The 27,529-nt window shown below is 47.2% G+C and overlaps 1 long non-coding RNA gene across 2 annotated transcripts; it reads left to right on the top strand.

The window, feature by feature from the left end:
* Positions 1-14,328: 14,328 nt before the first annotated feature.
* Positions 14,329-26,432, top strand: LOC128588446 (uncharacterized). Of its 2 annotated transcripts, XR_008380779.1 has the most exons (4): positions 14,329-14,615; positions 14,769-14,860; positions 16,882-17,286; positions 22,059-26,432. It is a non-coding gene; the product is annotated as an uncharacterized LOC128588446 (long non-coding RNA). The 2 variants fall into 2 exon arrangements; XR_008380778.1 differs by lacking the exon at positions 22,059-26,432 and having other exon boundaries at positions 16,882-17,455.
* The last annotated feature ends 1,097 nt before the right edge of the window (positions 26,433-27,529 follow it).

The raw sequence follows: 27,529 nt of genomic DNA, 5'->3' as shown, positions 1-27,529 counted from the left end.
TTGAGTTAACCTAAGTAGTTAAAGAGACAGAAAAGAAGAGAGAGAAAGCAGAACAGGCACTTAGAGAATGATGAGACTCCATGAAGCATTGAAACATATGAATAATAAGGATTCATGGAGGGGAAGAAGATTGTCCCAAAGGAATGGAATCCATGCTGGAGACTGTAATAAATGAAAACTTCCCAAGTTTTACTAAAGACCCTGACACACTTCCTTCAGATAGATATCGAACTCTGGGTCATCTCAACTTGAACAGAACCTCTCCAAGACACATTGTAATGAACCTGTCCAACGTTAAGATGAAAGAAAAAGTTCTGAAACCAGCCAGGAGTAAGTGCCAACTGACTTACAGAGGCAGAGCCATTAGGCTACAGCAGACTTTTCAACTGAAACCTTCCAAGCCAGAAGAGCATGGTCATCCACCTTCAACATTCTTAAACAAAACACTTTTCAGCCCAGAATTCTGTATCCTGCTAAACTAAGCTTCATAATTGATGGAGAAATAAAATCTTTTGTGAATATACAAGCACAGAGGAAATTTGCCACAAGAAGACCAGCTCTATAGGAAATACTTAGACCTATTCTCAACACTGACCATCACAATGGACCACCAGCAAAGTAAACACCCAGAAGCAAACAGTCAAAATTTAGCTTCCACAATGGCCCAAAGGATAAAACTACACAACAGACTTTCACAAAATAGGATGAATAGAACTCCACCACACTTATCAATTCTCTCAATAAATTTAAATGGACTTAACTCACCACTAAAGAGGCACAGACTGGCTGATTGGATTTAAAAAAGCACAAGCCATCCATATGCTATCTCCAGGAAACACACCTAGCCTCGAAGGACAAATCAAGACTCAGGGTTAAGAGACAAAAACAGTATTTTAAGCAAATCGAAATCAGAAGAAAGAAGGGATTGCAATCTTATTTTCAGATATAAGCCAATTTAAAGCAAATAAAGTTAAGAAAGACAAGGTGGACACTTTATACTGGTCAAAGGAACAATATAACAAGAAAATATTTCAATTTTAAATATTTATGCACCCAACTTACATGCTCCTAGATTTATGAAACAGACCTTGATGGGTCTGAGCAATATGATATCCCATAACACCATAATAGCTGTGAACTTTAAAACTCACCTGAAAGAACTGGAAAGATCCTCTAAACAGAAATTACACGAAGAGACAAAGGACATAAATGTGACCTTAGAACAAATGGGATTAATAGACATACACAGAACACACCACTGCAAAGCTAAAGAGTATATATTTTTCTTGTCAGCCCATGGTACATACTCCAAAATAAACCACATCCTAGGATACAAATCAAACCTCAGCAAAATTAAAAGAATAGAAATTATACCTTACATCTTCTCAGACCACAAGGCAATAAAAGTGGAACTCAACTCCAACAAAAACGTTCATTCACACACAAAGACTTAGAAATTAAACAACCTTATGCTACATGATAGTTGGGTTCAGGAAGAGATAAAAGAGGAAATTGTTAAATTTCTCAAACATAACAACAATAAAGACACAAATTACCAAAACCTGTGGGATACAGCAAAAGTAATCTTTTTTTTTTTTTTTTTTTTTGTAGAGACAGAGTCTCATTTTATTGCCCTTGGTAGAATGCTGTGCCATCACAGCTCACAGCAACCTCCAGCTCCTGGGCTTAGGCGATTCTCTTGCCTCAGCCTCCAAGGAAATCTATCTCGTTAGATGCCTACATTTGAAAAACAGAAAAAGACCAACAAACTTATGAAACATTTTATGGAACTGGAAAAAGAAGAATCTAATCTCAAACCCACCAAAAGCAAAGAAATAACCAAAATTAAATCAGAGATTAATGAAATTGAAAACAAAATAATCATTCAGAAAATTAACAAAACAAAAGTTGGGTTTTTGGGCTGAGCGTAATGGCTCATGCCTGTAATCCTAGCACTTTGGGAGGCTGAGGTGAGTGGATTGCAGGTGGAGAGCTCCTAGTTCAAGACCAGACTGAGCAAGAGCAAGACCCCATCTCTAAAAATAGCCAGGCATTGTGGTGGGCACCTGTAGTCCCAGCTACTTGTGAGGCTGAAGCAAGAGAATCACTTGAGCCCAAGAATTTGAGGTTGCTGTGACTTATGATGCCACGGCACTCTACCGAGAGTGACAAAGTGAGAATCTGTCTCAAAAAAAAGTTGGTTTTTCAAAAAAATAAATAAAATTGATAAACTGTTGGCCAGAATAACTAGAAACAGAAAAATAAAATCTCTAATAGCTTCAATCAGAAACAATAAAAGGGAAATAACAATAGATGCCACAGAGATACAAGAGATCATCTCTGAGTACTATAAGAAACTATGTCCAGAAATTTGACCACATGGATGAAATGGATCTATACCTGGAATCACACCCTCTCCCTAGACTTAAGACTTAACAAGAAATAGATCTCTTGAACAGACTGTTTTCAAAAACTGAGATTGAAGAAACAACAACAAAATCTAACAAAAAAGTCCTGATCCAGATAGCTTTACATCAGAATTCAATCAAACCTTCAAAGAAGAGCTTATACCCATACTACAAAAATTATTCCAAAAAGTTGAGAAGGAAGGAATCTTCCCCAACATGGAATTCTCAATAAAATCCTAGCCAATAGATTACAGTCACACATTACAAAAATCATTCATCACTATCAAGTAGGTTTCATCCAAGGGATGCAAGGTTGGCTTAACATACACACCATATCAACTGAAGCAAAAACAAAGACCATATGATCCTCTCAATAGATGCAGAAAAAGCATTTGATAAAATTCAGCATCCTTTTCTAATTAGAATACTTAAGAATATAGGCATAGGTGGCAAATTTCTTAATTTGATTGAGGCCATCTACGACAAACCCACAGCTAATATTATACTAAATGGAATAAAACTGAAAGCTTTTCCACTTAGAACTGGAACCAGACAAGGTTGTCCTATATCACCACTACTATTCAATATAGAGCTGGAAGTTCTAGCCAATACAATCAGGCAAGAGAAGGAAATAAAGGGCATCCAAATGGGTGCAGAGGAGGTTAAACGCTCACTCTTTGCTAATATCATCTTATACTTAGAGAACCCCCAAGGACTCAACCACAAGACTCCTGGAAGTGATTTAAAAATACAGCAATGTGGGCAGCGCCTGTGGCTTAGTGATCAGGGCGCCGGCCCCATATGCCGAGAGTGGTGGGTTCAAACCCAGCCCCAGCCAAACTGCAACAACAAAAAAATAGCTGGGTGTTGTGGTGGGCGCCTGTAGTCCCAGCTGCTCAGGAGGCTGAGGCAAGAGAATCACATAAGCCCAAGAGCTGGAGGTTGCTGTGAGCCATGTGACACCACGGCACTCTACCGAGGGCAGTAAAGTGAGACTCTGTCTCTACAAAAAAAAAAAATACAGCAATGTATCAGGATGTAAAATCAATGTCCACAAATCAGTAGCCTTTGTATATGCCAATAACAGCCAAGATGAGAAGCTAATTAAGGACACAATTCCCTTCACAGTAGCTTCAGAAATAATGAAATACTTAGGAATATACATAACAAAAGAGATAAAGGACCTCTACAAAGAAAATTACGAAACCCACAGGGCGCCTGTGGCTCAGTGGGTAGGGCACCAGCCCCATATGCTGAGGTTGGTGGGTTCAAACCCAGCCCAACCCTGGCCAAACTGCAACAAAAAATAGCCAGGTTTGTGGTGGACACCTGTAGTCCCAGCTACTTGGGAGGCTGAGGCAAGAGAATCACCTAAGCCCAAGAGCTGGAGGTTGCTGTGAGCTGTGATATCACGGCACTCTACCAAGGGCAACAGAATGAAATTCTGTCTCTAAAAAAAAAAAAAAAAAGAAAGAAAGAAAGAAAATTACAAAACCCAAAGAAAAGAAATAGCAGAAGATATTAACAAATGGAAGAACTTAAAAAAAAAAAAAAAAAACAAACAAATGGAAGAACTTACCATGCTCAGGGCTGGGAAGAATCAACATTGTGAAAATGTCCATACTACCCAAAGCAATCTACAGAGTCACTGCAATCCGCATTAGAATACCATCATCATACTTTCAAGATTTGAAAAAAATAATTCTTCATTTTATATGGAACCAGAAGAAACCCCACATAGCCAAGGTAATTCTTAATAATAATAAAAAAAAAAAGCCAGGGGTATCAGCCTACCAGATTTTTGGCTATACTATAAGGCAGTGATCGAAACAGCATGGTATTGGCACAAAACTAGAGTTATCGACATCTGGAACTGAATAGAAAACCATGAGATTAAACTAACATCTTACAGTCACCTGATCTTTGATAAACCAAACAAGAACATACACTGGAGAAAAGAATCCCTATTCAGGGAATGGTATTGGGAGAACTGGGTAACCACATGTAAAAGACTGAAACTAGACCCGCACCTCTCACCACATGCAAAAATTGGTTCAAGATGGATAAAAGGTTTAAATCTAAGGCATGAAACAATAAAAATCCTTGAAGAGAGTGTGAGGAAAACACTTAAAGATATCAGCCTGGGGAAAGATTTTATGAAGACAACTTCGATGGCAATTGCAACAACAACGAAAATAAACAGATGGGACTTAATTAAACTGAAAAATCTTCTGTACAGCTAAGGAAACAACAACCAAAGCAAATAGACAACCTTCAGAATGGGAAAAGATATTTGCAAGTTATGAATTGGACAAAAACTTGACAACGAGGATCTATAGAGAATTCAAATTAATCAACAAAAAAAGACCCACCAATTCCATACATCACTGGGCAAGAGACATGAACAGAACTTCTCTAAAGAAGACAGACAAATGGCTAACAAACATATGAAAAAATGCTTAACTCCCTAATCATCAGAGAAATGCAAATCAAAACTACCCTGAGATATCACCTAACCCCCGTGAGAATGGCCTACATTACGAAGTCTCAAAGCTGCAGATGCTGGTGTGGATGTGGAGACAAGGGAACACTTTTACACTGCTGGTAGACCCGCACACTAATACAACCTTTTTGAAAGGAAGTATGGAGATTTCTCAGAGAACTCAAATTAGACCACCCATATGATCCTGCAATCCCATCACTAGGCATCTACCCAAAAGGAAAAAAAATCTTTTTATCATAAGGACATTTGCACTAGACTGTTTATTGCAGCTCAATTTATGATCGCCAAAATGTGGAAACAACCTAAATGCCCACCAACCCAGGTGGTGGGTTCAAACCCAGCCCAGCCCTGGCCAAACTGCAACAAAAAATAGCCAGGCTTTGTGGTGGGCATCTGTAGTTCCAGCTACTTGGGAGGCTGAGGCAAGAGAATCACCTAAGCCCAAGAGCTGGAGGTTGCTGTGAGCTGTGATGTGGTATATGTATACCGTGGAATACTATTCAGCCACTTAAGATGGAGTCTTTACATCTTTTGTATTAACCTAGATGGAGGTGGAACACATTGTTCTTAGCAAAGCCTCCCAAGAATGGAGACGTAAGAATTCAACATACTCAATTCTAATATGAAGGCAGTAGATGAGCTAATACAAGGTGGGGGGTAAGAAATGAGCAAGTGAGGAGGGGGAGGAGAGTGGGGGATGGGAGGTCACGGTGTACGGCACACCTATTGGGGCTGGGACACAATTATAAGAGGGACTTTATCTAACAACTGCAATCAGTGTAACCTAATTCTTGTATCCTCAATGAATCCCAAACAATAAAAAAAAAAGAAATTTCTCTTGTTTTCTTGATGTTTCTTTTATCAGTCTTTTTAAAGATGTTTATTTTATGAGATTTTTCTTTAACTTGTTTTTATTAATCATTTATATTGTTTTTGCTGTTTCCTATTTCACTGATTTCTGGTCTTACCTTTACTATTTCCTTTTTTCTTTTTTATTTGGATTTTCTGTGTTGCTTTTGTTCTCTAGATTTAAATAGAGAACATTGTTTTATGATAAACGTATCTAAAGCTACAAATTTTCCTCTTGCTATGCTTTAGCTGCACTACATTCAATTCTAGGTAATGTATAATTTCCCTTAAGGTTATCTCTTTAATCCAAGGGTTAAACAAACAAATAGTATGTTTTTATTTTTCAGACGTATAGGATATTTTGGCTATTCTTTTTGTCTCTTGCCACCTACTGTCGCTCTTAACTAATATCATGTTGACATTATCTGGATTTTAGTTTCAGATTGTGATATAGATTCATCTTTATTTAAGCATCAATAAAGTTTAGTGAGTACTTTTACAATCCTATTTTTCTTACCCTATATCTGCCTCTTAGTTTTTAAAAATTGCTGGAATACATTTTGCATATAGAATTTATGGCTGAAAATAACTTTATTTTTCGCCTACATTTTAATTAATATTTAAGTCAAACAGGGAGGCTCATGCCTGTAACCCTAGCACTTTGGGAGGACAAGGCAAAGGATCACTTGAAGCCAGGAGTTCAAGTCTAGCCTGTGCAACATAGCAAGATCATACTTCTGCAAAAAAAAAAAGTAGCAGAGTGTGGTGTTGTGCACCTGTAGTCCCAGTTACTTGGGAGGCTGAGCCGGGAGGATCGTTTCAGCTCAGGAATTCAAGGTTACAATAAGATATGATTGGGCCACTACACTCCAGCCTAGGAGATACAGTGAGATCCTGTCTCTAAAAGTAAATAAATAGATAAATAAATATTTAGCTGTACCTAATATTCCAGATTCAAAATTTTTTTCTCAACACAGCTTCAAGATATCTTTTGATTGTTATTCCAGTATCACTTTAATTCTTCTTAGTCGTGAGTGACCTGTTTTTTCTCTATAGATGTTTTCTCTCCTTGTTTTTGATGCTCTTAAATTTCATTCTAATACCAGCAACAAACAAATAGCATGTGAAACTAAACATACAATAGCACTTACATTGGAATTCCAAAAAAATGAGATAGCTATAAAACTAACTAATTATACACAAATGCACACAAGGAAAACTATAAAATAGATGAAGGAAATCAGAGAACTAAATGGAGAGATATTCTGTGTTCATGAATAGGAAGACTCAACATTTCAAGTTGTCAGTTCTTCCCAGCTTGATTTATAGATTCAGGGCAATCTCGCTCAAAATCCAAGTAAGTTATTTGTAACAAATTGATTTGAAAGTTTATATGACAAGGCAACAGACCCAGAATAGCCAACATAATACTGAAGGAGAAAAATAAAGTCAGACGACTGGCCCTACCTGACTCCCAGTCTTACTACAAAGTTACGGTAATTAAGACAGTGTTGTATTGGCAAAAGAACAGACAAATAGATCAATGGAACAGAATAGAGAGCCAGAAATAGATCCATGCAACTATAGTTAACTGATCTTTGACAAAGGCAGTGTGTACAATGGAGTCAAAGGCATTACAATAGGGAAAAGTTAGTCTTTTCAACAAATGGTGCTGGAACAACTAAACATCCTCATGAAAAAAAATAAATAATCCAGACACAGACTTTCACAGAATTAACTCGGAATGGATCAAAGGCATAAATGTAAAACACAAAACTGTAAAATTCCCAGAAAATAGCACAGGAGAAAACCTAGATGATCTTGGGTTTGGTGATGACTTTTCAGATACAACACTAAACACGCAATTCATGAAAGAAATAATTGATAAGCTGGACTTAATTAAAATTAAAAACTTCTGCTGTGCAAAAGACCCTGTGAAGAGAATGAGAAGATAAGCCACAAACTGGGAGGAAATATTTGCAAAAGACATATCTGATAAAGGACCGTTAATCCAAAGTATAAAAGAATTCTAAAAATGGACAATTAAGGCAATGAACAACCCGATTAAAACGTAGGCAAAAGATCTGAATGGACACCTCACCAAAGAAGAAACATAGATGGCAACGAAGCATGTTAAAATGCCTGCCGGGTGAGGTGGCCTGTGTCTATAGTCCCAGCTACTTGGAAGGCAGAGGTGGGAGGATTGCTTGAGGCCAGGAGTTCAAGGCCAGCCTGGGCAGAATACTAAGACTCTGTCTCTAAAAACATTTCTTAAATATTTTTAAAAATCGATGTTGGAATAAAAGAAGAAAATGAAAGATGCTCAACATCCTATGTCTTGAGGAAGCTCCAAATAACAACCATGAGATATCATTATACGCCTATTAAAATGGCCAAAATCAAAACACGATACCACCAAATGCCAGTGAGGGTTTGGAATAACAAGAACAACCATCCATTGCTGGTGGGAATGCAAAATGGTACAGCCACTTTGGAAGACAGTTTGGCAGTTTCTTACAAATTAAACAGACTCTTACCATATGATCCAGCAATCTCACTCCTTGGTATTTACCCAAAGGAGCTGAAAACTTACGTCCACACAAAAACCTGCACACATGTGTTTACAGCAGCTTTATTTAGAACTGTCAAAACTTGGAAGCAACCAAGATGTCCTTCAGGAAGTGAACAGATGAACTCACTATGGTACATCCTGACAATGGAATGACCCGTGGAAAGACATGGAATAACCTTAAATACATATTAAGGTTATTAACCTTGAGAGCTTGTTTGGAGGTTCTAGCAGGGGACTGCAGCTTCTCGGATACCCTTGACCGAAGAACGACCCTCCTCTATCGGGGAAGGTCGTCCTCTTCGACCGAGCACACAGCTTTGGGAAGGACGCACATGGAGCGGTGAGGGAGGAAGGAGACACCCGCCTAGCCAGCCAGATCAGCCGAATCAACCCTGGCGATCAATGGGGTGACAGATGTTGCAGCCAGATTGCCCTCACGTCCTAAGGTTATTAACCTTAATACGTGTTAATACAATCTGAAAAGGCTACGTCCTATAGGACTCCAGCTATACGGCGTTCTTCAAAAGGCAAAACCATGAAGTCAATAAAAGTATCAGGGGTTGCCAAGGGCTAGGGAAGAGAAAGGAATGAACAGACAGAACACAGAGGATTTTTAAGGCGGTGAAATTACTCTGTGTGGTACTACAATGATGGATACATGTCCATTATACGTGTGACCAAACCCACAGAATGCACAACATCAAAAGTTGTACAAAAGTTGAACCCTAATGGAAACTATGGATTTGGGGTGATCATTATGTGTCATTGTGGGTTCATCCATTACAACACATGTACCACTCTGGGGTACGATGTTGATAGTGGAGGCCTCTGAGGGGGCGAGAGGGTATATAGGAACGCTCTACTTTCTGCTCACTTTTACTATGAATCTAAAATTGCTTTAAAAAATAAAATCTATTAAAACTTCTCTTTAAATTTTACTCTAATGGGTCTCTGCATGAGATCTTTTTTTATACATGAGATTTTTTCCCTCTATCTTGTTCAGCTCACTCTTAACCCTTTCTTCTGAGGACTTACGTATTTCTTTAATTCTGGAACACTTTCTGTCTCTATTTCTTTAACTATGTTTTCCCACCTATTACTCTTTCATCTCTTCCAGGGATTCATCCTAGACACACACAAGTACTTATTAGGACACTCTTGACCCCACCCTCATGACCTCATCTAACCCTAGTTACCTTCCAAAGGCCCTGCCTCCAAATACCATCGCATTGTATGTTGGGACTTCAACATAAGAACTGGGGGAGGGGCACACTCAGTCCACAGCTGTGGCTCCCCCCATACCCCTATGTGCTGAGCCTCTGCCCTCTGCTCCACTCCTCCTCACTTCTCTCAGTGCAAATAGTGAGAAGTCCACCGTGAATCTGACCTGCCCCATACCAAGAAAGCATCTTCTCTTCTCCACCTAAATCAACAAGGAACCTCCGCCCAGCTCTCATCTCCTGCTCCCTCAGCTGGGAAAACAAGGCTCACTCCCCTGGTGTTTGGGGAAGCCTTCCCTGCCCCTCACCTCCCTCTGTTTGAAAAGAGCCATAATCCGCAGGCCGCAGCAATGGAGAGGCAGGGCCCCCTTCGTTGCTGTCAATTTTCCAGCAGAGCTTATCTGCACCTTCGCACAGTATTCTCTTGTCAGAGGAGCCCGGGGCTGCGTGTGACAACCAGCTTAAATAAATGCTGCCTCCTTCCCGGTTCCCCCATTCCCTGTCCTGTTACTGAGGACAGCTGAGTATCTCCCTGGTTTCCAGCGATGTTGGTGTATTGTCACCTGTCCTTATTTGATTAGTGTCTTACTCAAAGTACCTGGGGCCTTCTCTCTGCAGAAAGAGCAAGGAAGAGGACAAGACTCCCTCTTTCCTCTCTGCTGCCTGAGCTGCTGGCAGAAAGGTAGGGGAGGCAGGACCCAGGAGAGCAGGATCGGGGAGGCAGCGCATGGGGCCAGGGGAGAGGAGAGGGAGCCAGGGAGGCCGGGGACTCCAAGGCTGCAAGCCTGGGACCAACACCTGGGTACGTTGATTCAGAAGCTCTCTCTGGACATCTTCGTATCTACCCTCCATCTGCCATCACGACCCATGGTGGCCTCGCTAAGCTCCCGTGGTAGGAGGAGATAAGAGGGGCTTTGTTTCCCCCCGTTAAGGAGAATACATGTATCCCAGCAGCACTAGTGGTGAATGCTGGTGCTGGTGGGGTGAGGTCCTGGACTCTGACCGCCACCCCACCCCAGGGACTTCTGCAGCCTCTATGAACATGGAAGGAAAACACCAGGCCAAACAAATAGGGGACCCTGGAAGGCACGTGGTGCTTTCCAGGTGAGCCCCCTCCACAGCTGGAAGAGCAGCTCAACGTTCACTACCGTCTCACATGGGGTCATTGGCACCATCTTATTGTCTTATTTCATTTTCTCTGCAGTCCTTTGAGATACTTTGGCATCATTTTCTAGAGAAAAAGGTGAAGTTCAGGGGTCCAAATGACTTTCTCAAGGTAACATGATCAGCAAGTGGTAGGGCCAGGACTCAGCCTGGATCTTCTGATAGCAACTCCAATACTCGGTCCTTGTAACCTAAAAGTCTGGCCGGCAATGTGGTGCCAGCTTCTTAACTCTCAAGGCCCTTCAAGGGCAAAACAATCAGGAAGGAGTAGGGAGAGCAGCCTCTCAAACAGGTGTTTTCTGGTGCTTTTGTTTTCTTTGGAGGCTAGTCATGATCTGTGCTGGCTATGGGAGACACAAGTCCCTGGTGAACAATAGCTGTAGCACACATATCGTCACGTACACTCGCCAGAGACTGACACCCACACCCGTATGCTCAAGCACGCATGCCTGCCTCTCTCACCCTCTCCTGCCTGCATCCCCTGGGAATCCATTCAAATCTACTCTACCGAGCAGGGAGGGGAAGATAAACCTATATCAACAGGGTGTTTCTAGTCCTCTCTCTCCTTGTGAAAACAAAAGCAGAACAGCGCAAAGCCTCATCCAATATTCATTGGGAATCATCCTGACATGATCCCAGAAAAATAAGTCTTTTTCAAGTCCACGGTTCCAGGGCAGTCTCTCCCATGACTGGGAGCAGGCAGAGCAGGCTGCGTGAGGGGCTCCCAGGCTGGTGGGAAGGCTTAATTATGATTCATGGAGCTGCATTGTGGAGATGGTTTAAAGGCACTTAATTAGTGTAGGAATATACAGCCATAATTGTCCTGAAATATGGCCTAATTAACCTATGGAAAAGCCAGGACCACTGCTCGAGAATTCCAGAGACATTCGTAGTCTATTAACATACCCAGTCTGCTCTTAGGCACAGCTCTGTGGGGGACACATGGCTGGGGGGCAGAGAGGAAGGAATAGGGTTTGCCCTGCAGGGTGATGCTGTTTAAGAGGAAATGTGTAAAGTGGGTAGAGAAAGGAGAAGGGACTGATATTTACTGAGACCAAGCAGTATTTTAGTCCATTTCTTACTTAATTCTCAAAAAGTCCTTCAAGATAGATGTGAAAGCTTAGAGAGGTTCATTAACTAACCCAAGGTCACACAGCCAGGAAATAGTCAAACTGGAATTCATCCGCTAGCAAGACTGTTCCAGCAGCTGTGCTCTTCCCTTTCTCCTGCACTGCCTTGGGCAGGCACAGAAGGCAGGGAAATGGGCCACAGAAGAAGCCCTTTCAACCCTAGGGAGGCACCTATTCCTCTGACATTTTAGAAAGTGGAGTCATTCAAGCTTCCTGAAGGCGAGTTCAAGCTGTCAAATGTGTCGTGCAAGTTAGACATTGTACAACCCTGGGAATTCCCATTCACATCAGCTTCAGTGGGAATTGTGTCCCCTAGAGGCCACAGTTACGGCCTGCCTGACCACTCACGGCAAGTGAGACTGCCCCATGTGACCCTTGAATTTTCCTTCCCACCCAACACGCCGCCCCCAGCCCTGGCTCTGAGCCCAGACATTGGCCCAGAGCAAGAGAAGCCACACCTGAGATAATCTTTAATGATGCAGGATTTGAACCCGGGCCTCTCCCGGGAATATTCCACCACCCAGGGACACTCAGATGCCAGGACACAAGTTCAAAGCCCTCCAGGGGGAGCCCAAGAGCCAGATGTGAGCTTCAGAGCCTGTCTGGCCAACAGGTTGAAGAATATTCCAACAACGTCCTCATTCTTCCCTGATCAAAGGAGCCGGGATTGAACCTGCTGTAATCATCTGTCGGGGAGTTTGCTTAAAATTCCCCTAATTATGGGAGAGCAGAAAATTGCTACGCCTCAGACTGAATAGAGAAATCGAATAGCTGCCTGGGAGAGACAAACCAGCATGGGGACTGAAAGGCTGGGAGCGGTGAGGGGGCCAGCTGAGGATGGTAGCAACGAGAGTGGGGAGGGAATGATGTTCTTGGTCTCTGCCAAGGAGAAGGAGGGGAAGGAAAGGAGCCAGCTGCAACAGGGGCTGTAGTGGCTGGTTCAGGTGAGGCACACCACCTCCCCTGCAGAGAGAAGGGTGCAGGGGTGAGGAGGACAGGCGCATGGGAAGAAATAGCCAGAAATGCACCTTTGCATGGCTGGTGCTGGCTTTTTGGAGGGGCTTCAGGACCCATAACTCTGGCTTAGTCAAGAAGGTAAGCTTTTCCTGCCAGGAGGGGCAAGGGAAAGACAGGGGTCAAGGTCAGAGTGCGAGCTGGCTGGCAGGGCTCTTCAGAGTAAATAGCCACTCTACTCTGGGACTCAGCCCTGTCCCAAGCACATTGAGGGATCTAGAAGGAAGAGAAGGGACAGTATTCCTGCCTGCGGGGGTCTCAGTCTGAAGGGGAAAACTGAACATCTTAACAAAAGTAGGATTCAAAGACACCATACACCCCAGTGCCCAGCACACGGCGGTACTGAGTGGGAGGAAGGTGGGGCAGTGTGCTGAGCTGGGTGGGCCACAGGGGAGGTTTGCTGTGCAGGAGAAAGATGATGTGGAAGACGAAGGGAAGGAAGAAGTGGGGGAGGGGGAAATAGTTCGATGGAACTCTGCAAAGTACAGAGGGATTATGGTGATTGTTTTTTTAGATAAGGGAATCAAGGCCCAGGGAGGTAAAGTTACTTGTCTAAAGTCACAGTTCATCAGTAGCTAAGTTGAGGTTCAAACTCAGGTTTTGGATTCCTAGTCTGGTGCATTACACTGGCCCGGAGGTGTGGAGTGGTGGCAAGGGGCTGGCCGGAGGGTGGAATGCTGGAAGGAAAGTAGAGGACTCAGGCTTAAAGACCCTGCTGCACCAGTGTCTTCTTCACGGCAAATTCATATTGTTCATAAGAGGCAAAAACACCTAAAGGGTCTCGCCTCTGCTAGCCCTGCCCTATCCACAAGCTCTGGGCCCCACCCAACAGCTGCCCTGCGGAGGGAAACATGCCTAGTGCTCCTCGATTCCCTCACCTGCTCCCAAGGGCCTTCTCAGTTCCATGAGCAAGTCCCTCCCATGTGACCAGCTTTGGTCCCCTGGGGACCCTGGCTATGCTATTGTGTTTGTTCCATTTATAAGATGGCAAAGGGTTGAGACTCCAGGGTTGCAAGTAACATAAACCCACTCACGCGAGCCTGTAAGTAGAAAAAGAAAATTTACTAAAAGAAAAGGACTCAGGAGTGTCTTGTAAAGCCCAAAGGCAGATGTGTGGTCAGGACTCAGTAAGCACTGGTCTCAAGGGTGACAAAGCCACCCAGCACTGGGCACACCAGCTCACATCTGCCTTGTGTCTTCCTCTGGGCAGACCTTCCGACTCAAGATGACCAAATGCTCCCAAGCGCACATGTAATAAAGAACCACCTGACAAGACGGTAGGCCTTGACTCCAACACCCCACAGCCCAAATTGTCCACAGTCCAGCCTGGCTCAGGTGCCTATTCTGTTCCAGTCAATATCGACCTGGGGAGTTGGGGCACATTGAACAAATGGCTGCCACGTGTCCACAGCCACATGTGAGCAGGACAGATCAAAGGTCATGGTGAGCTGAACAGTAACTCCAACAATTGTCCAGAATGGCAGTGAAAACAGGACCAGTGGTGGGTGCACGGAGGACAAGGCCTTGGATGGACACGGGAGCATTCCCTCTCTCAGCAGGTACTCTGCAGGTGACAGAGGCCTCAACCTACACCCTAGAGGTGGCTTATCTAGTGTGGTAGACACCACAGCTCAGGTGGTCAGCTGTGTCTGAACCACATCCTCAAATGGAAAACTAAAACCCAGGGGCAGGGGCTCCAGCCTGGTCCCTGCGCCTGCAGGAGCCAAGATGGGCAGCACCAGGCCAGTCTGGAAGGTGAGAGCCCTGGGGCGGGACTGCTGGGAGGGCAGGCCAGCCTCCTGGGCTCCAGGGTGATTGTCTGAGGCTGGGAAACCTGTACTTTAGGAACTTGACTATTCTCATGCTATTTGTATTTCCTGTAATTACTTCCCTTTTGTTCTCTCTTAGTATTTATGGAAGTTCTTTGTGAAAATGCCAGCGGATCCCAGCAATACTGAGAGAAAACAGCAAAGGGGTCTGTGTCTCCTCCTGGGCTCAAGGTAAAAGAGACACATGGCTCAGAGCCTGGGATCAGAGAGGCCAGGAATGTGGCTGGAAGGACTAGGGGATGGGAGGACTAGGACTGCAGCCGGGGGGGTTCCTCCCCAGGAGGCCCTCTCTGAGCTCTCTCTTGGATCTGTTTAAAGGGCTCTGGGCCCCCTTTAGATAAAGTCTGTTGTCCTGAACCTGCCTGGGGTAGCTGGTAAAAATGCCCACTATGGAAGGTGTGCCAGAAGGGCAAAGCCACCCTCAGGCCAGGCTCAGATGTGGACTCCTGAGAAAGCTTCTCCCTGGCCCCCTAGATGCTCCACAGAGCTGTAGCCAGGGGAAAGGGCAGCAGTGGTCTGACTGGATTGCCAGAAGTGCTGCCCAGGGCAGGGGCCTTGCCTCGGGCCCAGGGAATAGGAACTCAGGCACCTGGGACAAGTCCTCCCTCAATCTCCACTGGGTCCCAGTCTTCCTCCAAGTTCACATTCCCCAGCGCTGACTTTTTTGCTGGGCCCTACTTTAAAAACTTAGCATGGCCATCAGAGCCAAGTCGGACAGGGGGACCTCACTTTCGCAGCGGGTCTGGGGGCTGGCTCTGTGGGAAGGAGATGGGGAAGATTCTGGTATGGCAGACAAAAGGCACCCTGTGGTTTCCAGGAGGGGACAGGATGATGGCAGGAAGGTCCATAGTAGTAGAAAGAAGCAGGGAGAGAGCCATGGAGACTTTAACCCTCTGATATGAAATTACTTGTGAAGCAAATTGTCACTAAGGCATCTCTGGAAAGTCCTGACTGCCCAGTGCTGTGGCTGTTCCCAGCCAGATGGAATTGCCCTGGGTGGCTGAGCGACTCAGGGAGGAGCAAGGTGTCTGCAGACAGAGGACCGGCAATGACACGGGACATTAGTGCTGATGGCTCTGCCAAACAAGAGAACTGCAATTAAGGACATGATGGGTCCCTCCGGGGCTGTCAGATGAGGACCCAGAACAAGAGTCAGGGAGCTGGAGGCTTGCTTGGTGACAACATGAGAGAGTGAGGCAGAGGGAGCTGGGGCCAGGGTGTGGGGCACAGCCTCCATCCTCTCGGTAACAACTGCACCTGCGTTTATGCTCGACACACCCAATCTCCACTTTACAGATAAGATAAGGAAGCTGAGGGCTTGGAAAGTTAGGTAACTTGTTTCCAGTGCTTAGACGGTGGCGATGCAAGTCAGGCCCCTAAGTCAGGACTCACAGCCATCCCGCAATGGTGCCTTCTAAAATCTTGCCCAGATGAGACTCAGCTGACCCTGTAGCCTCGCACTACCTCCCACTTGCAGCTTGCAGTTTCATATGGGAAACTCTGGTGGGGTGATTGAGAGCTCACCCAGGCTTTCTGCCAACTATGCCATGGACACCACCTCTCCATCCCCGTGTGGGGGAGGCAGAGGAGGAACACCTGGGCCAGATGGCATGCAGAGGCCATTCCAGAGGAGGTGACAGACCCAGGAAGGGAGGGCGGTGCATGCATCACCTCAGGTCCTATGTCTGAGCTCCCACTTTGGGGAACACCCACTTCGGATCCTCCCTCTTTGGTTTTTGTCTGGTGGTGTCATTGTCATTAACAAGCCCATCCTTATCTAGAGTAGCCATGCCTGAAGAAGGGGCACCTCTACCACCTGCTTCTCAGCCTCCCTCCCAGCCCTGCCCATTTGCAGGCACCCAGCATGCCCCAGAGCCACCCTGAGGCCCACTGATATGTGGGAAGCAGCTCAGGAAAACTCTGCCCTTTTTAGGAGCTGATGGTATTGAACTCACATTGCAGGGTGGGGAGAGGAAGGTGGAGGGGAGGGATGAGGTGAGATGAGAGAAGGATGAGAAATGAGGTGATCAGAGGCCCCATACCAGGCCAGGAGGCCTCATGGCAGGGTCAGCAGCCGGCAGAGCAGGGGACCATGTGTGCCATGGCTGGGGGTGCGGGAGGCAGGAAGTAAGTGAGGGAATTCAAGACAAAGCACAGTTTTGCCAGAACACCTGTCCCTTTGTTCCCACCAGCCCCAAACCTATGCATCCTTCAGAACTCAGCACAAATGCCGCCTGTTCCGGGAAGCCTTCCCTGATCTCCAAATGAAGCTCTCTTCTCCCAAAGGACTTTTTCCACACTGAGCTCAGGAACATTGTCACGTTCTTCCTGGCAGCATGTAAACCTGGCTAGACTTGGAGCTCCACAGGACAGAGGCCAGGACTTACTCGTCAGTCCGTTACTAGAGCCCCATAGCTAATTGTGGCATTAACTGAGACTGACGGAGAGGAAAGGTTCACGATGGAGCTGCACAAGGGGTGGGGTGTCAACAGGAGACTCGGGGGAGCGCCTGCTTACAACCTGAAATCTATATTGTACTTGAGAACCAAATAGAAAAGAAGAAGCCTGTTTCTCCAGAGTCCTGGAGGACTGAGAAGGTGAATGTAGTCAACCCTTAGGTCATCTCAGGGTGAGTGGAGGGGCAAGCCCTGGCCACCAAGAGAAAAGAAGTTTTAGGGGAAAATGCTCCCATACTCCATGTGCTTTTCTTTTTTCTCTTTCTTTCTTTCTTTCTTTCTTTTCTTTTCTTCTCTTCTCTTCTCCTCTCCTCTCCTCTCCTCTCCTCTCCTCTCCCCTCCCCTCCCCTCCCCTCCCCTCCCCTCCCCTCCCCTCTCCTCTTCTTTCTCTCTCTCTCTCTCTCTCTCTCTCTCCCAGACTGAAGTATAGTCGCATGATAATAGCTCATAGGAGCTCCTGGCCTTAAGCAATCCTCCTGCTTTGGCCTCCCATAGTGCTGGGATAGCAGGCATGAGCCACTGCACCAGGCTCTCATGTAGTTTTTATAGCAGCAGCAGCAATAAAAATATTTATTTGTTTAACAATATTTTTCATTGCAGATATTCTTTTTCCTTTTTTTTTTTTTTGACATAGAGTCTCACTTTGTCACCCTTGGTAGAGTGTCGTGGCATCACAGCAATCTCAAACTCTTAGGCTCAAGCGATTCTCTTGCCTTAGCCTCCCAGGGACTACAGGCACCCACCATGACGCCCAGCTAGTTCTATTTTCCTCTTTATAAATTCCACGTGTTTTTTTAATTGTCCTTTCTCTCCTCATCATGTTCCTGTTTTTCTCTCCATCTTTGAGCACATGAAACATAGCACTAACTTTAGTATCCTTGTCTGCTAATCCCAGAATCTTTTTCATCTCTGAGTCTGTTTCTGTTGATTGATTGAGTCATATGTTCCTGCTTCTTTGTGTAACTTAATTATTTTATTAGACGATGGATATTGTGAATTTTACACTATGGAGGTCTGGATCTTGTCGTATCCCTTTAAAGAGCGTTGCACTTTGTTCTGGCTCATGGTTATTTAGAATGAGTTCGGCCCTTTTAAGGCTTGTTTTTAAGTGCTATTAGAATGAGTCCAGGGCAGCTTTCGGTCTAGAGCTAAGGTGGCATCTTTCTGAGGACTCTATCCAGTGCCGTGTGGATCACAAGGTCTCTCCACTTACTGGTGGGAATCTGAACTCCAGCCCCCGGGTAAATCTCAGGATTTGTTCAGTCTACTGCTTCTGTTAGTTCATTCCCCAAACTTGTGGAGTTTCACTCCAAGTTTGCACAGTGTTCAGCCCAAGTTTTGAGGACCTTTCTAGAGATTTCTGAAACTCTGCACACAGCTGCTTTTTCTCTAGCATTCTTACAGAGTCTAGCCTTCCCAAACCTCAATCTCTGTCTCATGAACTCAACCCCCAGGCTGTGCAGGGGGCCCCTTCTTTGCTATGGCTTGGAAACTTTTTCTCCAGGCAGTAAACCGATGCAATGGGAGGGCCCACTTCATTGGTTTCCCTTCTCTTGGGGACCACCATGCTGTGTTACTTGCTTCTCACTGTCTAAAAGTACTTGTTTGATGTAGTTTGCCCAGTTTTCCGTTGTTTCCATTAATCAGATGGGCAATCCACATAGCAGTTAATTCTTCATGAGCAGAAGATAGAGCCTCTAAAATTCAATAAATACTTACTGAATCACATAGGGGGCTCGCCTATGTGATTTCCAGATGTTCCAGACCTTGTTCTAGGTGCTAGAGATACAGCATGGAACGGAAAGGGCAGAATCTCTGCCCTCAAGGAGCTAATGTGCCAGTGGGTAGGATGTGAATAAGGAATAATAACACATAATTGTGTAGCATGACAGAGTGCAAAATGTGCTATGGGGAAAACACAGAGTAAGAGAGAGAGCTGGAGTGGTGGATTTTAAATGGGGTGCTCAGAGACAGCCTCACTGAGGAGGTAAGTTGAGCAGAGCTCTGCAGAGAGGAGGGCAGGAGCACAGTACCATGGCCCTGGCGTACTGGGCCTTTCGGGCCTCAGAGAATTGGGGCTGAGTGAGATGGGTGGCGCTGGAGAACTTCTGGCAGAGACGGGACATGATCTGCCCTTGTGAAAGCCTCAGTCTGGTGAGTAAAGGTCAGACTGGGGAGCCCAAGGAGGGGGCAGACAGCTACTGTTACAATCAAGTCAAGAGTGACCTTGGCCCTGCTGGGGCCACACAGGGGTGGGACGTGGTGGGATTCTGAATATTATGTTGAAGGGCTGAAAGGGGGTTGAGGATGACTCCTAAACTGTTCACCCTGTTAAATAAAACATACAGGGGCCATTGGTTTCGGTTGAACTCCTGTGCTAGGCCCAGCAAACCAAAATGGAACCCCAAACCAAACCAAAATGGAGCCCCTCATGCTGAATTTCCCAGCCGTGACGCTGGAACTGAAATCTTTATCTGACCTTCTGAGAAATTAGGAGAGAGGTAACAGCCAAAGAGTCAAACAGGCCAGTTTTAGCCACTAACACATGGACATCCCCTCTGCCTTCACCTTTACTAGAAAAGTAATTTCGAGATGACCACTCGGCGTTTGTTCTGTGTCCTCAGTGCCTTTTTCCCCGTACAACCAACCTCCTCTGCTCACCTCCTCAGAACACTCATTCTGTTTTATTCTATTTTTCTAGAATGAGGCATCATCCAATTCTAGAATCACAAATGAAAGCCGATTGAGTTCTTTAAATTTGTTGTAATTTGTCTTCTGATGCAGCTGAGAAGCTGGAAGATTAGAGGCAGGGCCGACTCCATGCAGCAAAGGTTGCAGCCAGATAGGTTCGCGGGCGGGTGAGGCTCGGCGGGGTTATGAACGTGGCAGGTGTGAGATGTGTGAGATCCACAGACATCCAGCTGGAGTTGGCCAGAGAGAAAGCAGGTGGACATAGGTTAGAGATTCAGTGGGGCGATCCGAGAGCATGGAGGAAACAGAGCGGGGGAAGGGGCCCTGTGAGGGTCTGGTCTAGCTGTGCCCCAGCCTCGCCAGAGAGCTTCCAGGGCGCCCTACTCCATCGAGTAGGCTTGCGCCCCCACAGAAGGAGCAGGAGCTGGCACATTGAACTGGGCCCATCAGAGGCCACCTCATCCCTCCTCGTATTCCAAGAAAGTCGGTCCAGTCCAGTGAAGGCTGCCAGCAGCTGACCAGGCCTCCATGTGGATAGTTTGCCCAGGAATTCCAAGAAGCTACTTTGGTGACTGCATGCCCAAGGGCCTATTTCTGCTCTTTGCAGAACTCCCTGGTTCTCATCCAAGACTCTGGACAGAGATTTGCTCCCCTTTGCTCTCAGGATGGCTCATCTTGAGGCCCTGCCCTTGGCAGAGTCTCCCCTCACTCTGCCTGACCCCTGCTGGCTGGGACGCTTGGCTGTTTCTCAGGGAATCCTGGCACATTTCTGGTTTCAGTTTCTCTTCCCTGCCACTCACAGCTGGTGTATGAGTCAGGGGAACATTTCTCTCACTCGCTGCAGAGAAGGGCCAATAGCCCTGGAATAGACTTCCAGGTATCTAACCTCCGTGCCCTGGAATAGCCTTCCAGGTATCTAACCTCTGTGCCGACTGCTGTTAGCCGGGCCAGGTCTCCAGTTAGGCAGGCTCACCCTTTCACTGGCGCCTCTCCGCTGTTTCTGTCTGCGCCCTCTTCTTCCTCCTTCTCCATCTCCTCTGCTCTCCCTCCCCACTTGCCCTCCCCTCTCCCTTGCCCTCCGCTCTGCTCTCACCTCACTCGATCACTGGTCTCAGACAGTTAGTTTAGGGGAGTGGAGACGAAACTCTGGCTGACTCTCTTATCCCGGGGAGGCCAGAAATTACTTCTGGCCCCCCAGGGTCCTCGCTGTTCCCACACTCTCTTGTCCTCAGACACCACCATCCCCACCCTCTGCAGCTGCACCCTGCTGTCCTCACACTGTCCTGACCCAGCAGAAGTGACAGCGAGTCCTTCAAGAGACCGGTGCCTTTCTCTGCCCCTCCCCCACCCCTCACTCAGGCACACCCCACACACATCACACATCCACTCACTTACATTCACACACACATTCACTCACACACACTGAACTATACTCTCACACCTTCTCACCTACAATCTCAAGCACACTCACATATGCATTCACATGCCCACACTCACATTCACACACACTCACACACACTTATACACACACTCACTTTCACACACTCACATGCCCTTTCTCACGTACACTCACACACTGACACTTTCACACACTCATATGCTCTCTCACTTACATACACACTCACACACTTATACACACTCACACACACTCACATACTCCCTCATACACACACACAGTCTCAAATACGCTCTCACACACTCACACACACTTATACGCACACTCACTCTCACACACTCACATGCCCTTTCTCACATACACTCACACACTGACACTTTCACACACTCATATGCTCTCTCACACTTACATACACACTCACACACTTATACACACTCACATACTCCCTCATACACTCACACACACACACAGTCTCAAATACACTCACACACACTTTCACACACACACACACACTCACACACTCACATGTACACTCACACACGTTCACACACGCTGCTCCTTAAAGGATGCTGAGGCCAGTGGCCACGCCATCCACGGCTCCTTTTTCTTCTGCTGCTGCGGTAAAATATGGACAGCGGGAACCACGCGAGAAATGAGGCATGAAAATTAATCTGCTTTACAATCCTCATGAATATTTAAAAGCTGATGAATATGTAACTACATTTCTTTTCCCCTCCATTAGTGTCTGCTTTTGAGTTACTCTATAGCTCCCTTTGGTTCCTTTGGGGACTGGTTGGTTAGAGTGATTTTTAAATTGGTTTTACAGGTGCCTATAGCTCCTGGGTTCCCACCACCCCCCATCCCGAGAAGATTTGTTCCTTTAAAATTGCCCAGGAAGCCCCAGCTGAAGGAGACAGAGAGAAGCAACCCTCAGCCTCCACTGAAGGGCTCCGACGGCTGAGCTGGAGCCCTGGGAAATGGCACCCACAGAGCACACTGTCCTGAGGACTAACCACCTCCTCCGCCCCGCCCCCTGAAGACAAGAGCAGGCCCTGCCTGCCTGCCCAGCCAGCGCAGGTCTTTATGGGCCCTAGTCCAGGGGGGCTTTGAAAGACCAACAAATACAACAGCAAAGGTTACTCCTTCCTGACTTACAAGAACCCAGTAAGATAACAGTATGGTACTCTGCCACCAGCTCCTGGCCCTTGGAACCAGCCACTGCAGCTCAAGCCACCCTTTGGCCATGTGGGCCATCTCGCTGGCCTACCCACTCCTCCCTGGGGACTCTGGAGCCTGTCTCCACCCAGGCCAACCATCTGGAGCTGCGGGGGGAGCGAAGGCTCTCGCCCACCTACCCACAGCCATCAATCACCACAAAGCAGAACAGAAGGAACAGCAGGGCAGCTTCTCAAAGCAGCGAGATTGTTCCCAGAGCCTGAGGCAGAATCTGGCATTAAACTGGCGTCCTGTAGAGGGAAGGCTGGGGCCCGCTAGGGGAGGAGGAGTGTGGAGTGGGACAGTGGGCTGTGGGAGCCATCCACCCCCAAGCTCCAGAAGCTGGGCCAACCCAGTGGCAGAGTAGCAGAGTGTGCTGGAGGTCCCAGAGCCCTCAGCCCTCCAGAGGATTCCCGGTCCCACCTGGATGCCCAGTCCAATGAAATGCTGCTAAGCCAGAGTGCACCCCGCCCCCAGTCCCTCCTGCCATCTTCCATTCTCTGCTTGGTTTTGATGACATTTCTTCCCTTGTAATGATACTCAGGGGCTCCTTATTTCTACCATATCAAATTCACACCTGAACTTCCATTTCAACCCCTAGATAGTCCAGGCTGCTGGCCCACCCCTGGGCCCATCCAAGCTCACACGCTTGCCACCCCAGACCATTCACCCCCTGCCCCAGGCCCTCTGTCTCGCATCTGATGGGGTCTGGCCTTTCCTTCTCTCCAGACTCGACTCAGAACTGCCCTCTGGAAGCCCTCGCTGGCTAACCCAGGCCTGCAGCAAGAGCCCGTCATCCTCTGGGCTCTAAGGGCTTCAGTGCAGACTCTGTGGGGTGCTGCAGGGTGTGAAAAGGGCTGCTTGTCATGCACTGTCCTTTACATCAGACCTGGCATATGGATGGCAGTCAGTGGCAGCAGCCTCCTCCTGGGACATCGTCGTGCCCCTATGGAAACGCATGCTCAACCAGGCCTGTGGAGCAGCCTCGTTCCGCCTCCTGGGGATGGCCTGTCGTGCTGCCAGGAGCTCCCAAGTGTGGGTCCTGGACCGCTTCTCCCTTTAGACCTCTCCCCTTCACTCTTGTCCTGGGACCTCAGTCACAGCACGTGGATTCAGCTATAGCAGAGGGATTGCCCTAATTGGACCTAGGGAAGGAGCCGGACCAGCAGGTCAAGAAACCCAGCTGCCCCATGACCTCAGCAAACCCCTGAATGTTCTCAGGTCTTGGTTTTTTCATCATTCAAATGGGGATGAAGGTTTGTCCTTCATCAAAGGGTTATGGCAAGAATTGAATGAGAAAATGATAAGTACAGAAAGCTATGTAAATGTTAGGTATCTCTGCAGCTTAAACTGGACTGGAGGTGGGGTGCACTCTGGCTTAAGCTGGCTTAATTGTTAAAGCAAAGTATTACCAGAGTGTGTGACTTCCTTGGGCTGCCCTCCACAGCCCCGTTTTGGGGAGTCCTCTGACCCAGCCCCCTAAGCCCTCGCCCTGCTTTCCTTCCTCTGACCAGCGGAGGGACAAAGCTGCTCCCCTGAGTGCCCCTTGAGAACAGCAGCTCATTATCTGTGACGGGTCCCCCTGAGCAGCACCATCACCTGAATTCAGTCCCTGGCCTCTCCTTCAGCTCCCCAGCTGCCTTGGCGGCAGGAACAAGAGTGTGCCTTGTCAGACAAGCCTCGCATCTCAGTAGAACATGCTCTAGGCATAATTACTCATCAGAGAGGTGCGCAGGCCCCACCCTTATCACAGAGCTGCTGCCACCTCTGTATTGTCACTGCTGCAGCAGCTGAAGGCTGCTGCCTTGGACCGAGGAAGCAGGAACAGTTCTGTAGGTAAGAAGGGCCAGGTACGGCTAGACCTCAGAGAGGACCCACAGGCTCTGGCTGTGAGTAGCTGGGAGGCTTCCAGCCGGAACCTAGGGAGCACAGATTCCACAACCCAAATAAATGCTGACCCTGACTTCTCTCCTCCTTTCCATCATCTTCTAGAAGCCCCCATCTGCCTGTTTCAGGGCCCCCTCTGTACCTAATCCCTGCACTCCCCATCCCCTGTCTCGAACTCCCCTGCTCTGGCACCTTTTCTTGGTTTTGTCTGCCCTGCCCTGCTCCACTAACCCAGAGTCTCAAGAGTGACCTGTAGGGACTTCAGGCATGGAGCCAGCAGCAACCTGGGCATGTGCTTAGAGATGCAGACAGGCAGTTAGGGCCCCACAGCCAGAGAGCTGCCCTCCCACGCAGTCCCCCTCACCCACACACCTTCTCAGGAACACCACCTCCAAGTAACCCTGGAGGAAATGCATTTTCCTGCTCCCGCCATGCTTCTCCAGGCTGCTGACACAATTAACCTCCCCCCCTGCCCCTCTCCCTCCCACCTTCAGAGTACTTCCCACAAGGGAAATGATCTAGGCCCCTGGGTCCAGCAAAGGTCTGCATCCTCCACTATCTCCAGATAGTGACTGTTTCAAGAAAAAATGGGGAAACTGAGGCCTAAGCTAGGCACCTGACCTCTCCAACTTGCTTCCTGGATCCCTGGGGGGCTGGCCTCCTTGCTGGGCCATCAGAGGCAGCAGAGTAGCCTGAAAGGCTTGGCTGTTTGTCCTTCTAGGAGTCTCACTGCTGTGGGGAGCAGAGGCTCTGAAGGAGGGGGTTCTGTTCTCCTTTTTACTATGTGGAGCGACTTTCAGGGAAAGACCAAGTCAACCTCCTTCCTCCCCAGCGCACCTCTTCACACCCACTCTCTGCCAGCCTGGGTCTCAGACCAGGGCTTGTGGAGATCATGTTTCTCCAACCAGCTCTCTGCCCTTTCTGTCCCCAGGATATTCGGCCTAGTGCCATCTCAAGGCTTTCAGGGGATTATGCCTGAAATTTAGCTTCACATCAAGACTCCAATCAGACCCTCTGTTTAGCCTTCAAGGACATCTAAACCAAGGGCCACGGGTCCTTGCTCAGAACCCTGGAATCCTGAGCTTTATCCCAGCCTTCCTTCACTGGAGCACAGTCCCTGGGGGAGTGACAGCTGGTGTGGACAGGATACATTGAGATGAACGAGCAGTGATTAGCCTGACATCAGTATTTCTTAAAGGCCCATTCTCTCGAAAGCTGGCACGTCCCTCCAGGCCTCCACCTTCCCTGAACCAGGCAGAGTCCCCAGAAGCTCTAAGCTTCCCTCTCTCTCCTTCCCTGACTGGCCTGGCTATATTAGCCAGATGGATTATGTTTTATTTCTCTTAGATTTGGCTGCAGGAACCAAATAGCATTTAAGGCCATTGATTGTTCAAAAGGCCAAGTGTATAATGTACCAGAAAATTAGTTTGAAGTGCCTAGCAGGGGAACAGCTCAGCTCTGGCCTCAGATTTATTCTGCTCTTGTGGGCCGGGAGGGGCTGGGATGGCGAAATGTTCAGTCTTTTCGGAGTTTCTGGGTATCTATCTACTCTTTGGCCCAAGCTGGGGCCTCCCTATCAGCTAGTTTACACAGGTGGGCTGCATTACAGCAACGTCCCATCTTTGGTCCAGCTCTCTCCTTCCCTCCCGCCCACCGTCCCTCCCATGTCTCTCTCACACACACACACAGAGTACACTCACATTACACACGCAGTAGTAGAACAACTGCCCACATGTATGTGTGCAGGTACCAGAGACAGCCCGATGTCTATAATGCCACCCACACTCTCACCTGTGTACAAATGAGACTCTGAGAATCTGGATAAAAAGCTTTCCTTTTGCCTGAAGAATCTGATACATCAAAGAGTGTTTGACACACAAAACAGATGATCACCGATGTCCATTGGACCAGGCAAATGGCTTCTTGGCTCATGGACACAGGACCATGGACAGCTCCCACCTGCTCCTCTCCTCTCCCCTCCCTCTGAAATTGTCCAGTTCACCTGACCAAAAAACAGTTCCAGTTTACAGCCAACCAGAGTGGCTTAGAAGTTGACGATTACAATACAAAGTTTCAAATGTCTGTTATGCACCCGTCATAAAACCAACCTCTCTGTATGAACCATCTCATTTGGTCTTCATGACATCCCAAGATGGGTGTTATTCCCACTCTAACAGAAGTTCATAGTATGGGAGTCATTTCCCAAAGTTTTCATCCAGCTCATCTCAAATAACAGAGGCAAAGACATCTAACTCCAGGGTTCCCTGATAAATTGTACATACTTAATATGACTATAAGTTCACCAGGCGGGATCCCCCCAACCCCAGTACCAAAAGCAGAAGAAGAAAGATCAGCACCTACCACCTGGAGCAGCAGTCCCTCCATGTCAGCCCGTCACACCACGTGTCCACACTCACAACACTCAGTCCCAGCTGGTCTGATGGGGAAGTGTGTGTTGGGTTGGTGCCTCACAAAATGAGTGAGTATTCCTGAAGGCTGACAACCAAGGGCATACTTAGCCACAGACATTGGGGACCTAAAAAAGAGACACTTGAACAGTGTGTGCAAGTGAAGTCAAGTCAAACACAAGGGGTTACTGCACACACTCTCTTCAGGTTTAAAGAAGGGGCAGAGCCCCAGCATTGCCACAAATAACTGTCTGGCACTTTTCCTCTTCCTTCTTCGGAGCCAGTGAAAATATTAAAGAAGCTGTAGGACTCAAGTTCATCAAAAGAGATGATCAACACTGGTAATGATTCCTGAATTTTAGGCAAAGAAACGCTCCTGTAAGAACACAGAAAGTGGTTGTGTCAAAGGCTGAGCTACACTCCTGTTGCAACAGACAGAAAAGAGCCTCTCTATGTAGGTAAAGCCAGACCAGGCCACGCCTCTGGCAGGAGAGTGATCATTAATGAACCCCGATGCCCCAGCTGACCCAGGATCACAGAGTTAACATCTGCCAAGGGAACTCCAGCTGCCCAGAACCAAAAAAGGTGGCTGGAAAACATGAAAAATGTTGTGCCTCATCTTATCCCCCAGACCTGAATCCAAATGCCTTTGGAGGTGTTTCCAAAGTAAACCCTCAAAAGATATACATTTGCCAATATTCAAGACCACATGCTACAGGCTTGCAAACAGGAGTTCCAAAAGTGTTTTGACAATGTGGCATCGTTGGAATAGGCATCAGGCTTTCCA

The sequence above is a fragment of the Nycticebus coucang genome, chromosome 6 (assembly GCF_027406575.1).
Source record: "Nycticebus coucang isolate mNycCou1 chromosome 6, mNycCou1.pri, whole genome shotgun sequence".
NCBI classification, from domain to species: Eukaryota; Metazoa; Chordata; class Mammalia; order Primates; family Lorisidae; genus Nycticebus; species Nycticebus coucang.
The sequence above is the reverse complement of the archived record's forward strand: the minus strand, read 5'-3'. Positions and strand labels throughout refer to the sequence as shown.